Source organism: Phyllostomus hastatus, unplaced genomic scaffold, assembly GCF_019186645.2.
Source record: "Phyllostomus hastatus isolate PE091 unplaced genomic scaffold, TTU_PhHast_1.1 phas_contig_16, whole genome shotgun sequence".
NCBI lineage: Eukaryota > Metazoa > Chordata > Mammalia > Chiroptera > Phyllostomidae > Phyllostomus > Phyllostomus hastatus.
This window is the reverse complement of record NW_025333643.1, coordinates 3581134-3595558: the sequence shown is the minus strand read 5'-3', so window position 1 is coordinate 3595558 and position 14425 is coordinate 3581134. Positions and strand designations below refer to the sequence as shown.

The window sequence follows — 14425 nt, the reverse complement described above, 5'->3', positions numbered from 1 at the left end:
GTTTACTGTGTGGTAAAAGAGAGATAAGTGTGAAGTGGTTACCTTGTGAACATCTATTCTTGGGTGGGTGGGTGTATACGCGTGTGTGCAGGTGTGTGTTTTAAAATGCCATATCAAAGGTTTCCTTCCCCAGTTCCTTTCCCCTGGGCAGTCACTCTCATCTCTGACCTCTCTTACTCACCTGTAGATCACACTGATTATTTCCTGGTGCAACACAGCGTTGCACCCAGGATCAACAGCCTGAGGGAAGGCACAGAGGCAGGAATGAGTAGCTGGGACAGGGAGACAGACCTGCCAGTTAAAACTGAGGATCCTTGTTCGGAAGTAGAAGCAGCAGCTAAGTTTGGGTGAGCATAAGGTGGATTTAAGCACTTAAAGTAGTAGGCAGTCATTATCAGTCCCTGACAGTTCTGGGGAGGGTGGTTTGACTTGAGGGAATGAAGTGGGGAGTCACGAGAGGCAGATCAGTTAGGAGGCTTCTATAGGAGCCAGGTGTAAGATAAGGACAACAGGGCCAGTAAGCACACAGTAAAACAGATGGGAGATGCAGACAAGGGACTAGGCATTATCTAACCACAGAAGACCTAAGCAAATAAAGGTGAAAGAGAACTAATTTTTTTAATCTTCTGAATTTTATGTACAATATCACAGCCCAACAAACCCAATAAAACATATTAGTCATATGGCAAAAAAAAAAAAAAACTATGGTTACAGTATTTGATGGAGGGTCACACTACATTGAGAGGCAAATTAGCATGGTGGCTATTTAAGAGGATGATCTTTGGATGCCAATCTGAATTTAAATCAGCTCAGCCTCTCTCTGTCTGTGCAACCCAGGGAAGTGACTTTACCTGTGTGTGTGTTTCCTCATCTACTAAATGTGATATTAATATTACCTCCCTCATTGGGTATTATGAAAAGTGAATGGACTTTATATATGTTAAAATAATTACTTGTCAAAATACAAGGTCTATCTGGAAAAAGTCCAGCCATTGTTAATAGAACAAGAATGGTTTACGTGACACTGATGTAACCTGGCAGCCAATGAGAGTAGACTAGACATGTGTGAACAATGATGACTTCACTGTACTAGTCAGTGGGGGCAGTAGACACCATTGAGTAAGCATGTGTACTGTGTGGCCACCACATTCAAAATGACTGAGCGAGTAGAACAACGAATCTGCATTAAATTTTGCATTAAGCTTGAACATTCCTCCACGGAAACTATTTGGATGACTCAGAAGGCCGCAACTATGGGCAACTGGTGATTGGCAGCTTCATCATGACAATGTGCCCACTCATGCATCACATCTGTCTCCTGCAAGGTTTTCTGGTGAGATATCAAATTATCCAGGTGACTCAGCCCCTCTACAGCCTAGATTTGGCGCCCTACACCTTCTGCCTTTTCCCACAACTAAAATTACCATTGAAAGGGAAGAGATTTCAGACCATCGATGAAATTCAGGAAAATACAACGAGCAGCTGATGGCAATTGGGAGAACTGTGTGAGGTCCCAAGGTGCCTACTTTGAAGGGAACTGAGGTGTCACTGTCCTATGTACAATGTTTCTTGTATTTTGTCTTCAATAAATGTCTCTTTTTCATATTACGTGGCTGGATACCTTCTGGACTGACCTCATATGTGTAAACATATTAAATAAATTGCAAACGACAGTAAATGTATTTAAGAAAAGACCAGGCACTGGCCACTACTTTAGAGTAATCTGGGAAGACTTCTCTGAGGAGATACATGAATGACAGCTGAGAGCTAAAGGAAGAACAGGATCAGCACCATGAAGGGGGTAGGGGAGAACAAATAGCATTAAAAAAAAAAAAAACCCAAGACAAACCAAAGCTGGATGTTCGGATGTGGATAGTGCTGTGACCTGACCACAGCTCCAGAAGCCAGGGACAAGACAGGAAGTGAGGTGGGAAAGTGGGCAACGGCCAGATCACGCATGCCCTGAACAGCTTGATAAAGCTTAGATTTTATTCTAAGCCAGTGAAAAGCCCTTGAATGGTCTGAATGGTTTTTTAAGCAGTGGAGTGACATGTCTGGCTTACTTTAATGACCTTTATGAACCATCAATCATCTACTTACGTTTTACAAAAGATTATGCAACATCCGGAAAACAAATCTAAGTACATCCCAACAGTCTTTTCATCTCTGTGATAATTTTTATATTATGAGATCACGATAGCCAAAAATACAGTCACTTGAAATGCTAACACCTGGGACTTTAACATTAAAGTGAGAGAGATGTGCTTCTGGAAAAAGACGAAGTGCATTTGTAAAGGTGTTCTGCAGTGCTGAAAGTCATTTCACTCCATCCATTCACCTTCTTTCATGGTTGTTGTCAACACGAACATCAGTCGTGATGAACAGAATATACATTGTTCTGTTAGTTCTTTTTCAAGCAATAGTCATGTATTCTGTCTGCCACCCCACATTCTTTTCCTCAGACTCCCTAATCTTTAACAATATGCTCTTCCAAATAGCTTAAGGTTGAGAATTAGAAAGCAATGTTTCCATTCTAAAGCTACTAAAATTTAGGGGCATTCAATGCTAATAACAAGCTCAGCTATATGTTTGAACGCCATTACTTCAGACTTCTGCAAGGAACAGTCCCATTTTGATCAATGAGAGGACAAGAGCACAGAGGGGACAGAATTATGGGGTGTATCAGGTTATATTTTTTCAGGCAAGGGAATGGAATTTCAAGATACATTATGGAAGTGTTCCAAGGAGATTTCCAAGGCAAAAGCTACAGTACCAGTCTTGCCTCCCAGCAGGGCTCTTCCAAAAATCGTGGCTAAGTACTAAACAATTAGGAGAGTATGGTAACAGGGAGCAGGAGGTGGAGACCAGTGGGGACGGGGAGAAGCACATTCAAACCTCTGGATGTCCCTGCTACTCTGTCACTTGGCCAAAAGCCAGAAACAGGAAGGCATCACACTCCTAGGAAACTGATGGCATCTGCACCTCCAGATCACACTCTTCAGTGTCCCTAATTCCTGCTGGCCCTGTCCCATCTCACTGTCCACCCATCAGGACCACCTCCTGGGCTAATACAATGAGGCTTCACTAATAATAAAGTACTACCACAGGACAAGTCTACAAACTATGAGCCAGCAAACCATGGCACAGCGTATATAGCTTTTTTGACTGTCAATAATTTAGAGGCTTCTATTGGGTATCTCCTCTCTCTATGGAGTATCATATACAGGCAACTCGGAAAAGGAAAAGGAAACCTGAAGCCCTAGACCGATTTACACCGAGTGTGACCACGCTGCAGCCAATGTAGCAGTCCATCTCAGACAGAGGAATAAGTGAAATAAAATTTCAGACCAATCACCAGATTCTGGTGGCCACATGCAGGCACAGCTTCACCAGATCAGGTAGATGTGAATCAGCATCCTCCTAGCTGTTTCCTCCCTACGGTGTGTCCTAATTGTTGCCCCACTAATTTCTTGCAACACACATTCCTCCTGTTAACATCGAATTCTCAAACCATCCTCTCCATTCTTCCTGCTAAAAATATCTCTCATCTGTGTGAGACTGTTTTCTTCTTCTCACTCTTTACCATCTGTTAAATCAGTTGAGCCAGGACTTGACCAAAGTTTGAGTCCTAGTTTAACATTTTCACCGTTCAATCACCAATGAATCATTGAAAGCCTGTTTTGTTCTAGGCTTTGCTCTAAATGTCTAAACACAAAATGTATGGGCCAGTCACTTAACCTCTCCAAGCCCAATTTCCTCAATTAAAGAAAATCATAGGAACATTGCCTGCTTCATAGTTAATAAGCTTGGCATGTGGATTAAATGATAAAATGTGACTAAAAATGCCTTGTAAACCCAAGAAAGATATGTTCTCCTTCTACCACTACCACCATCTTATGACTGCAAGCACATACTTTTTCAAAAACACATTGACATAAATTACCTCCTTGGATTTTCACTGTGTGCTGACAAAACACGATATTAATATTCTCCTACAGATGAAAACCACAGAGCCAAGAATATAAGGGACTTCTTGAAGATAAGACTGGAATCCAAGTCTCCTGACTCACCATTGAATTCTATTTTTACTATTCTTAAGCTGATTTTCATAAAGTCCTTTTCGTAGGAGAAAGAGCACAGACTAGCAGTCTCGCCTTGGTTGCTGAGGGAAGGTTGTTTTGTTGTTGTTCTGATACAAAAACAACCTTCCCTCAGCAACCAAGACGAGACTGCTAGTCTGTGCTCTTTCTCCCACACCTTGAGACACAGATCAGGCAATAATCTGGTAGTTTCCAAAGTAAGCAAAAAGCAAAGCAAGCCCTCTCCTTTTCGGGATATAAAAACCATGGCTCATTTTACTTTCTTTGAACACGACAGACAGGGAGTCACATGAATAGTAACTATGACAGGTAAGAAGATGTTCATACCAAGTCAGGTGATGGGGAGAGCAGGACAAACAACACAGACTGCAAAGCCTTTGGATCCTGGAGCAGCGACCACACAGTAATTAAACATGGGCCCCATGACTTCCAGCTCCAAAAACCAGCTCAGTGCTGGGAAGGCCTGCTTCTAATACTTAGCCATGCTCAATAAAATCTGTTAGCCTGCAGTGGATAACTGTTAAGGTTATCCAGCAGGGTATCCAAGAACTCTACTTAACTCTGATACTGTCTACCTGGAGATAGAATCGGATCCAACAGGTTAAGGACCCAGTTCCGTAAGACTGCCCTCCACTTCAGATACCAGTGATAAGCCCAGGTTGTCACCGGTGCTTCTGACAAGCTGGCTATAAGTAATTGGTTCTCACAAGCCCCTACTGGGTTATTGTAAAAGGAACAGCCAGATGACAGAGATGCATAGGTCAAGGTCCTGGGAAAGGGGCCCGGAATGTCCATGCCCTCTCCAGGCACACCACCCTGTCCCAAATGCCCCAGTGTTCACCAGCCCAGGAGCATTCTGAACCCCGCCCCGCCCCCGCCCCTCCAGTCCCCTCGGAGGATTTTCTTGGAGGCTTCATTGTATAGGCACAACGGATTAAATCTCTGGCCACGGTCAGCAGAGTCGACCTCCAGCTCCTCCCCTCCCCCTCTCCTCTCCCTCTTCCTCTCCTCTCCATCCCCCTCTCCCTCTCCTCTCACTCCCCAGAGGCAGGGGCAGCAATCAAAGTTCCAATCTTCTAATCACCTGGATGGTTCTCACCTCGCCCAGCCCCTTTGCTCAGGTGCTTCCACAAATCACCTCATTCACATAACAAAAGGCATCTTTATCACTCTCAACACTCAGGAAATTCCAAGGGTTTGGGAATTGTGAGTCATGGCAGCAGATGACAACTAAATATTATATATAAATATATATGAAAAATATATTTTGGTCATGAGTATCATTCAAAATACTCTTTCCATAGTCATACCACCAAAGATAGAACATGACGAGATGGATCCTTTGCTAAATCCAGCTTTCCTTATCTAAGCGTGCCCCAGGCACGAATAATTGACCCATATTTGCCATAATTGGCAATACACCAGGAAGCGCTATACCAGGTACGAGGTCAAAGGACCCGGCCAGATTCCGCTGACATCCAATTCCTTACTTTCAGACATAATCATTCCTGAAAATTCGTCTCAAGGCCAGCCCATTTAGCTGAACAATATATTCTGAACAATATATTCACACGTTTTATGCTTATTTTCACAGAATTAAAAATGTATGTGTAAAATCCCTCGTTAGGCTTCTTTCGGGTGCTGGTCAGCCTCAAGCATGAGCCCCAGAATGAGAGCCTGCTTTGCTGGCAGTCCTTCCACTATCTTACAAAACTAATCAACTTGGTAAACTGATACAGGTATGCGCCCTTCCCATAAGGGTTTAATGCCCCTCCAGTGAAACCTCTGCAGGAGGCAGGTTTATGGCTTAGGCCACCAACAATTTCTCTATCTTTCAAAGTGGGACACATTACAAATGAGGAACAAGGTAACCTCAGGTGCCTGCCATCAACTCAGCTCTGCCTTTGCTCATCTCCACCTCCCATCACATCAAAAGACTGAGGTACCTGTTTGCTTGGGCTGAATAAGGGTACCACTTCGGTGGAACCCCCTGAATGAATGCTAAATGGCAAGACTTGACTCTATGGATCTCCTCAGCCCTGGGTTGGGGGAAGGGGGACAACAAAAGCAGACAGGGATGTGATAGTCATCTTGACCCTGGCTAGCAACAGGAGCTGCCAAACAGTGCCTCCATGCAATAACTAAAATCTTCAGTTATTATAAAATACAGTTTGATATCGGTGTAAACTGTGAAAGTGCCCTGACCATAGGAAATGAAAGCTGACCACGGGTGAGTTGAAGGCCACCCACATTGGCTTCAAGCTGCAAAACCAAACTTAGGTTAAGCATATTTCATGACTTTTACATAAGGCAGCCCAGGGCTGGTGTTAAAATTCTTACTGCTGGCTGAGGTTCGCACACCTGCCCCTACAGTGTCTGCTGGAAAACAACGCATGGTGAGCCCAGGGACACTGCTGTGTCCAAGGAGGAAAAACAAAACTCACCTCTGGACTTTCTGAGCAGACTGTGAATTCCCACCATTTTTGCAACACTGTTATCAAATAAAAATGAACTATCCTTTCTATCTCATATTTAGGCTATTGTGAATCTTTCTCATTTTCCAGATTTTAGCCTTGTATAGCACCACATAAGAAATAAGAGAAAATGTGGCATTTTTAGTTTACTCTGGATATCTTTGCTCTTGCCATTGATTTTATTTGGATACTTAGACTTTCCTACTCACAAGTACTGAGGTGCCTCACCCTCTCAGAGATTTCTTCCCCCCCAGAATGAGATACATGAATCTGCATCATACTCCAGGTTGGCAAACTTCCCCTAACACGTCAGGTCTAACTCTCCACTGTTCCAAAAATCTCAACTCTTGGGCTATTCAGAGCCTAGACAAAGTCTTCTAACCCATGACACACTGCGTCATTAGGAAGCACTCTAATTATCAACATCAGTAAATACAGCCAATCCTCATTATTCCCAATAGTTATGTTCTATAATGCCTCGGAGAACACTGAATTAGCACATACGGAACCATTACTCCTAGAGGAAAGACAGGGCTAGGTTCCTGCAAGCCTCGGGTTACAACATTTCTGTCCACTGATCAATAAACACATAACCTTGTTTTATGAGTGTTTCTATTTAAAGACAGCTTATTTGATATCTCTTGTTGATTCATTAACATTGAACTCCCAGCCAACAACACTGTAACTCATGCCTGGACAAAGCTTATCTAATGCACTTATTTCTTTATGTAAGGCACATCACAGCCTTCTTGTTCCTAGGAACACGACATTTCAGTATTATGCTTGGGGGCCATTTTAAAAAGCAAAACCAACTTCTGCCCCTGAATGGGAAAAATGTGGCGCTCAATAGACTGCAAAAGCATACTTGTTTACAGTATGAGAGCTAAAACAAGGAGGCAGAGTGCCTTGTTCAACCTCGGCCACAAACATGCATTTCAGAGTTTTAAATTTAACACTCTGAGCATGTGCATGAATGACTGCAAAAGTGCTACAAATACTGATTTAGGAACCACAAAAAATTTTCAGTAAGTCGACAAATTCTCAAATTCTCAAATACAGAGTCCAGAAAAAATCAGAACAATGAGGATCTGTTTGTCACACCTGAGACATGAGATAGATACAAGGTTTTTCCCCTTTGCAGAAGAGCTATTCTACTATATCCCAGGTAGAAAGAATTTTTCTGGTGTCAGTACCTCCCTCATACAACCCCTTCCTTCCCTACCTTGGCAGTTTATACTGTCAAGATATGGCAGTCTAATTTCTAAATTGTTGTTGCCTTACTGTGGACAGATCCTAAATGGCGACAGACTAGATCTCATTTGTCTCTTCCATTAAATTCCCATGTAGATTCATTCATTAACTTTAGAAAGGCTCCCTACACGAATCACAAATGACCTTCAGTTCACATATCTTGCAGAAACATCTTAACACACTCAAGAAAAAACCCTTTCTGTCACCAGGTTCTAGCTGCAACAGCTTACCTAACACAGGTCAAAAACAAACAACATGTTAAAATCACCAGTGTCAGAATTTTAGTGACATTAGAATTCTGCCAGGAGTGGGCAAAAGTATGTTAACAATAAACAATACAATAACAAATAAGTAATAATACAAGAATAAACTCAGTGGTGTGTACTCACAACTGTAAACCTACTTATGCTCATCCCTGTATTTGACTTTTACCTCCTAAACGTAAAACTCTTATCATTTTATCATAATACTCAAAGTTGCAAAACAACTTTTTATTGTTATTTTACCTATCATTTGATTAAGGCAAACCAAAACTGTTTGCACTGTTGCACAGTGAAGCTATCCAGGCGAGAAACCTGAAAAGACAAAATATAAAATCTTCCTTTGGATTTGTTTTGGCAACCACTAGACTCCATAAGAAGATAAAAGGAATTTCCCATTACGGAACTCTTATCAAACAGAACATTTAAAAGTGAAAGTTTTAGTTTCATAACTATAATGTCAGTTAGAAGTGCTAAAATCTTAAGGGAAAGCCCTAGTCCTAAATCAGTTGGGACTGTATTTATGAAGCTCTCTCAAATTTTCAAAAACTTATAAATAACAACACAAATGCTTTTCAAAGCACATTATTCCCTGTAATTTCTGAAACTCTGTAATGTATTGAGACAGATATTATCAGCTCTTTACAGAGGAAAATAAAGCACAAAGGTTAAATAGAAGCAACTTTCTCTGGTCACAAACTTACTGGGTAACAAAGACAAGACTTGAACTCAAGTCTCCAGAAATAAACCACAGCTGTTTTCACAACAACACACACAGTTTTGGAATGTAGTCCATGGTTATTTATAGCAGAATTATTTTCTTAATTGTATTGTGTTTTGGTCAACATAAAAATTAGTCTGCATTCCCTTCCAAATGGAAAGCAAAGGCAGGCTGCCCAGAAGTGTAGGGGGAAAAAGGAAGGAAAAAAAACAGTGATAGGGGAAATCAGCCTGGGATTAAAATTTTGCCAAAGCTAAACCAAAAATTAAGGGGCTTACACCATTTCTACAAGGAAGGAGATGACTTTTCAGCCAGGCATAACAGGAAACACACAGAAACACACACACACACTGTGTCTTGAGTATGAGACAAACTTCCTAGTGAAGTATTTCTAAATCCATTATTTAAAATTAGAGCACTGAGATTTAGAGATAATAAATACAGCAATAAGGCTGCCGACCCCAAAGCTCTCTTTAAAATATCCGAACTAAACCCCTGACAATCATGAGCAGACTTCATTAGCTGCAAGCAGGAAACAATGAACATTACAAGTCTATGGACTCAGGGACTAAAGAGTTAAACTTCGGTATGCTACAATGTATGCAAAACTGATCTTTAAATACTAATAGACAAATTTACATGTATTGTTTTTGTCTTTGAGTGTTCGGAGGAAACTAATGAGAGCCTTCACTTTCGTCAAGGCAGGCTTAGGTTTAGAAAAAGCTTATTCAAAATCTCTACAAACCCGGCGGTAGTACATTCCAAATAAAGGGGGCAACCAGCTGCTGATAAAAATGAGAAGAGCGGCCTCCACCCCCGTCCCGCAAGCTGCTGGTTCTTATTAACCAGAGAAGGAAATACAACTAGCAAACATACAGCACCAATGATCAAAGTGAAACCGATGTTTTAATCATCTAGCTTAAATAGATGAACACATGCCAGTAAAGTGCATAAAACTTAACAGAAGTACTGTCATCCTAACCTAAGACACTTAAATGTCTCAGTGTAATGAATCAAAGAAGACTTTAAGCAACACAAAAAAGGAGAGACCTCTGCTTTTCCGTGAGGCCTGCACTAGGTGCAGAGGAGTGTGTGGTTTGGTTTTGAGGAGGGGGCAGGAAGTGTACCGAGAGGAAAGGCACAGGTCCCAGCAGCCCATCTTCAGCCCCTTCCCGTAGTCCCGCACTGCAGCCCTCCTTTGCTGCTGGCCAGAACCAAATGGGATGAAGGACGCGCCGGGTTGCTTTCCTGGCCCCACGCCTCCCACACCCAGGACGCCTTCCGCACGGGACCTCTGCAGAAGCCAGACCTCTCCCTCAGAGATCCCAGATGCTTCGGTTCCCACCGGCAGTCTCAAGTTTCCCGCCTCCTCCTTGCAGGAGGACGCCCTCTGTCCCGCTCCGAGTCAGCCCCCAGAGTTCCCCCGCAAGCCATCCCTCGCCCGTCCTCGGTCCCGCCAGCCCGGCTCTCCTGCACTCACCGCCCGGCGGCCCTGGGCTCGCCCGCCTCTGGCCAGCTGGGCCCCGTAGGGTCAGGGGCGGTACCGCCGAGCGCGCGGGGCGCACTTCGGGGGCGCGCAGACGCACAGGCGCGCTCGCGCCCGCGCTCCCGCACCGACTCCCCCTCCGCAAACCCACACGCACACGCGGACGGCGCGCGCCGGCCGGCTCAGCGGCTTACGCGAGCTCCGGAGCCCGAAGAATCCCAGGAATGAGGCACCGCCCGCTCTCTCCGAGGTTCTGCAGGGCTCCGCCAGCCCGGCCAGGCCCGCCAGGCCACGCCCCCAGCCACGCCCCTCCCACCGAGCAGGTGGGGCAGAGCCCAGGTGAGCCTGCGGCGAGACGGGAGTCAGGCTAAGCGCTCTGGGAGAGGTTCGTTTCCCCTCCCCCGCCGGCAGCGCGTCCCGCGGCGGTTCGCACCTACACGGCGAGTGCGGACCCGCTTGGGAAGCAAGCGGCCACGAAGGGCCTAGTGCTTCACTGGGCCCCTCGGAGAAGGTTCCAGTCCCAGAGAGAGCGTTGAGCCTGCGACTCCCACACATCACAACCCCAAGGCCCCGCCAGTGGGAGCACACCCTGAGAGCACACACGCAAACACAAACGAACCTTTCGTGCGTTCCCAGGTGCCTGCTGCTGTGGGCCAGGCACGTTCCTCACACGCACACAGTTGGCTCTCCCACCCGTGGACACAAAACACGTGACACCGACATCCACGGGGAGCCACGCTCGGTACCCGTGCACCGGCCGCCTCTTAACCGCCACAGCAGCCAAGTGCGTGCGCGTCCGAGCCATATCCTACAACACCTCTGCTGCCCTCAGCTTTAGAGCCGCACCATCCCGGCCTTCCGCACAGACCTGCCTGGGAAGCAGCCCCAGGAAGACCGTACGAGCCTCGGGCGCCCAGGGCTGGGCGTTCACACCGGCTCATCCGCCAGACACGGCTTGCGCGGGGCCTTCCGCCTCCCGGGTCTCCAAGCTCCACCGGGCCGCGACTTGGGGCACCACCGCACCCTCTCGTTACCCACACACACCCCAGACACACTGCCCAGACAGGCCAAAGACCACACATACCTGAGGGTACAGGTCGCACTTGCTTGTGTAGGTAGGTGTGTGCTCAGGTGCCCTGAGATCAGAACGGACGAGGCAGTCCAGGACACTCAGAAGCGGCTCGGTTTCCTCCCATTACAGCATTTTACACTCCACCACTCCACTTTTCACACACACAACACACACACACACACCAGGCGCTCCGCAGCGTCTTTCCTCCCCCTCCCTCGCCCAGAGGAGGAAGTCCTAGAAAATCAAAACAGTGTGGAAGGGAGGGAGCAGAGGAGGAAGGGACGGAGATCGCAGGGGCAGGAGTCCCCTCCAGCTGCTCACACACTAGCGTTTGCTGTGTTTGGCAAACTCCTGGAGTCTGCATCTCAGTCTGCTCTGAAATGGGCTGGGGGGAGGAGCCGAGGGGGAGGAGGTGAAACATTTCTAATTGGTGCAGGTTCTTATTACAGCAGCAATGTAGACATGTGACCACGAAAAGAAAAGGCCTGTCTTTAATTTTTTCCTGTCATTCTCTGGAGAATTAGGGCTGGGGGTGGGGTGGAGGCTTGATACTCCCCCTTCCCCAGCAGCCCTTGCCCCATTGTTTTCTCATACTGCCACAATTAAGAAAACATTTGCTTAACGTATCCAGCCGCTAACTTCATAAAATAAATAGAGACTGGACTTCCTCAGGTTCGCTTTAGATGGCTTCATGTTGCTTGCCGTCCAGCTGTTCTCAAACCTCAGTCATTATTAGGGTCTCCTACTATACGGCTTTCTTTGGGAAAGCGCTCTCCAGAGAGGAAATGATAACCATAAAAACAAATACCAGCTTACATTGATGCTGGGGGTAAATGCTTTGCAGTTTTTAAACTGTTTTCCCGTCTACTACATCATCTCAACATACAAAGTCACAACACATTAACTTTGATCTTGGGCCCTGTTGGGCATTCATAGTTCCATCTTACACCGAGATTAGATGGTTTACATAAAACAGGTAGAGGCATTACCTGAACCAGAGCCCAGGTCTGCTGGCCCCTTGTGAAATTTGCTCTCCTCTACTCCACACAGGGCCACTGTAGGTGGGGCAACCCAAGTGACAAGTCTACCCAAGCATAGCTGTCCCTGGTTGCCTAGTTCCCGGATTAAAATTCACAGATTAAAGCCAGGAGGCTCTCAGTCTTCGCAGAGATATTTTTCCTTAAACTCCATTTTAGTTCATCAGTAGTCTCAGACTAGGGAAAACACCCTGAGAAAGATCACAAAGAGGAGGTTTTCATCCTGCCATAATAGGACAGTGGATGAGGAAAGACTGAGGACTGGTTCAGCAAATTTTGGCAAGTGTGGCAAGATGTAAAAAAAGCTATAGATTCAGACAGACCTGGATTTGAATCCAAACTCCATCCCCAGTAGTTAGAGGACTTTGGGCACGTTATTAAGCCCAGTTTTCTCATCTATAAAGCATAGATAGTAATTCTTACTTTAAAGAGGCATTGCAGAGAGTAAGGACTAGGCCGAATATTTGAGTAATATTCAGATCTCCCTCTTTCTCTCTTCCTGCCTGAAATCCAATGCTGTTGGGACACCTTCATAAGCAGGCACCCACCTTAATCATGGAGAAATAGGAAAATGATTTGCCCAGACAGTGCAAATGAATAATGATAGCAACAACACTACAGCTGCACATTTGTAAAAAGGCTCAGGGGCTTACAAAGTGTCCCCACATATCATTATCTCATTTGATCTTCATGACAACTCTGCCATCTGTATGCTGCTAAGTGATTTCCATTTTTGGGTCAGTGTAGAGGCCCTAAAGCTTCCTCTTTAGTTTCCATCACAGCTTAGAGCAAACCTTACTGTGCAGATAAATCATGGGGACACGGGCCCTTTTCTCATGGATGTGACCAGTCTTTGACCTTTCCAAGGATTAATCTCACTGCTTCCCTTACATCAGCGTCAGTGTGACTTCGATCTGGCAACATCTAAGCATGGTTGTTTTAGTCTGGCTGTTTTAGTTGTGCCCCCTTTCTCTTACCTTGACACACTCAGGTTAAGGTAAGAAAAAAGGGGCTTGCTGTCAAGATGTGGACTGGAACTGGAACATGCCCAGTATATAGATTATTCACACAATGGAATATTAGATTGCAGCCTAAACAAATGATTTACAGTGATCTGCAACAATAGGGATGTATCTTGACAATATTACATGAAAAAAAATCAGTTCCAAAAGAATGCATACAGCATAATAATTCTATTGGTAATGTTTAAAAAATGAAAAATAATTGTAGAAGTACATACACCTGCAATAAAACTATATTAAAGGGGCTCTGGTGGGGTAACTCAGTTGGTTAGATCACTGTCCCATAATGCCAAGGTTGCAGGCTCAAGCCCTGGTCAGGGCACATACAAGAATCAACCAATGAATGCATAAATAAATGAAACAGCAAATTGATGTTTCTCTCTATATCTCTATCTCTCAAATCAATAAATTAAAAACTATATACAAAGGGAATGATGATGGGAAGATGTCAGAATGAGTGTCCTCTGGGGAAAGGGATTGCATGGGATGGATGGGGTGGAAACATTTGGTCAGATGTAGATTATTGTCAAGATCTTCATTTTGGGGTGATGGATTCACAGGTTCACTCTTTAAAATAACCACATAGGTGATATTTGCACAATGATGTGAATGCCACTGAACTATACACTTAAAATGGTTAAGATACTAAACTTTATGTTATGTATATTTTACCACAATAAAAAAATATAAGGAATTGAAGGGGAGAAATGGGAAAATTTCTAGAACTACTTAAGTAGCTAACTATGAAAATAAAAGCAGGCAGTACATTGACCAATGATAAGAATGTGTTTCACACTAAGGATTTTGTACATGCACCAGAGATTTATTTTTAAAAAGTAAAAATAATCCAGGAGGAGAAACTAGATTGGCCCTGAGCTGCTCACAATTGAAGCTGAGTGATGTGCGCAAGTGGTGGTGTTATACTGTCTGTCTACTCTTGCATATGTTTGAAATTTTTCATATTAAAAGGAAAAGAAAATGCAGAGAACAGAAGGACACTCT

The 14425-nt window shown here is 44.6% G+C and overlaps 1 protein-coding gene across 2 annotated transcripts in view; it reads right to left on the bottom strand.

The window, feature by feature from the left end:
- The window catches only part of VGLL4 (vestigial like family member 4), a 151430-nt gene extending 139734 nt beyond the window's left edge, over window positions 1–11696 (bottom strand). Inside the window, exon 1 of one of the 2 annotated variants that reach the window (XM_045832087.1) lies at window positions 11377–11696. The gene's annotated coding sequence lies outside the window, so the exon portion shown is untranslated. Of the gene's footprint in view, window positions 1–10286; window positions 10432–11376 lie in introns of those variants that run through there. The other variant, XM_045832088.1, reaches the window with a different exon arrangement.
- Between the last annotated feature and the right edge of the window lie 2729 nt (window positions 11697–14425).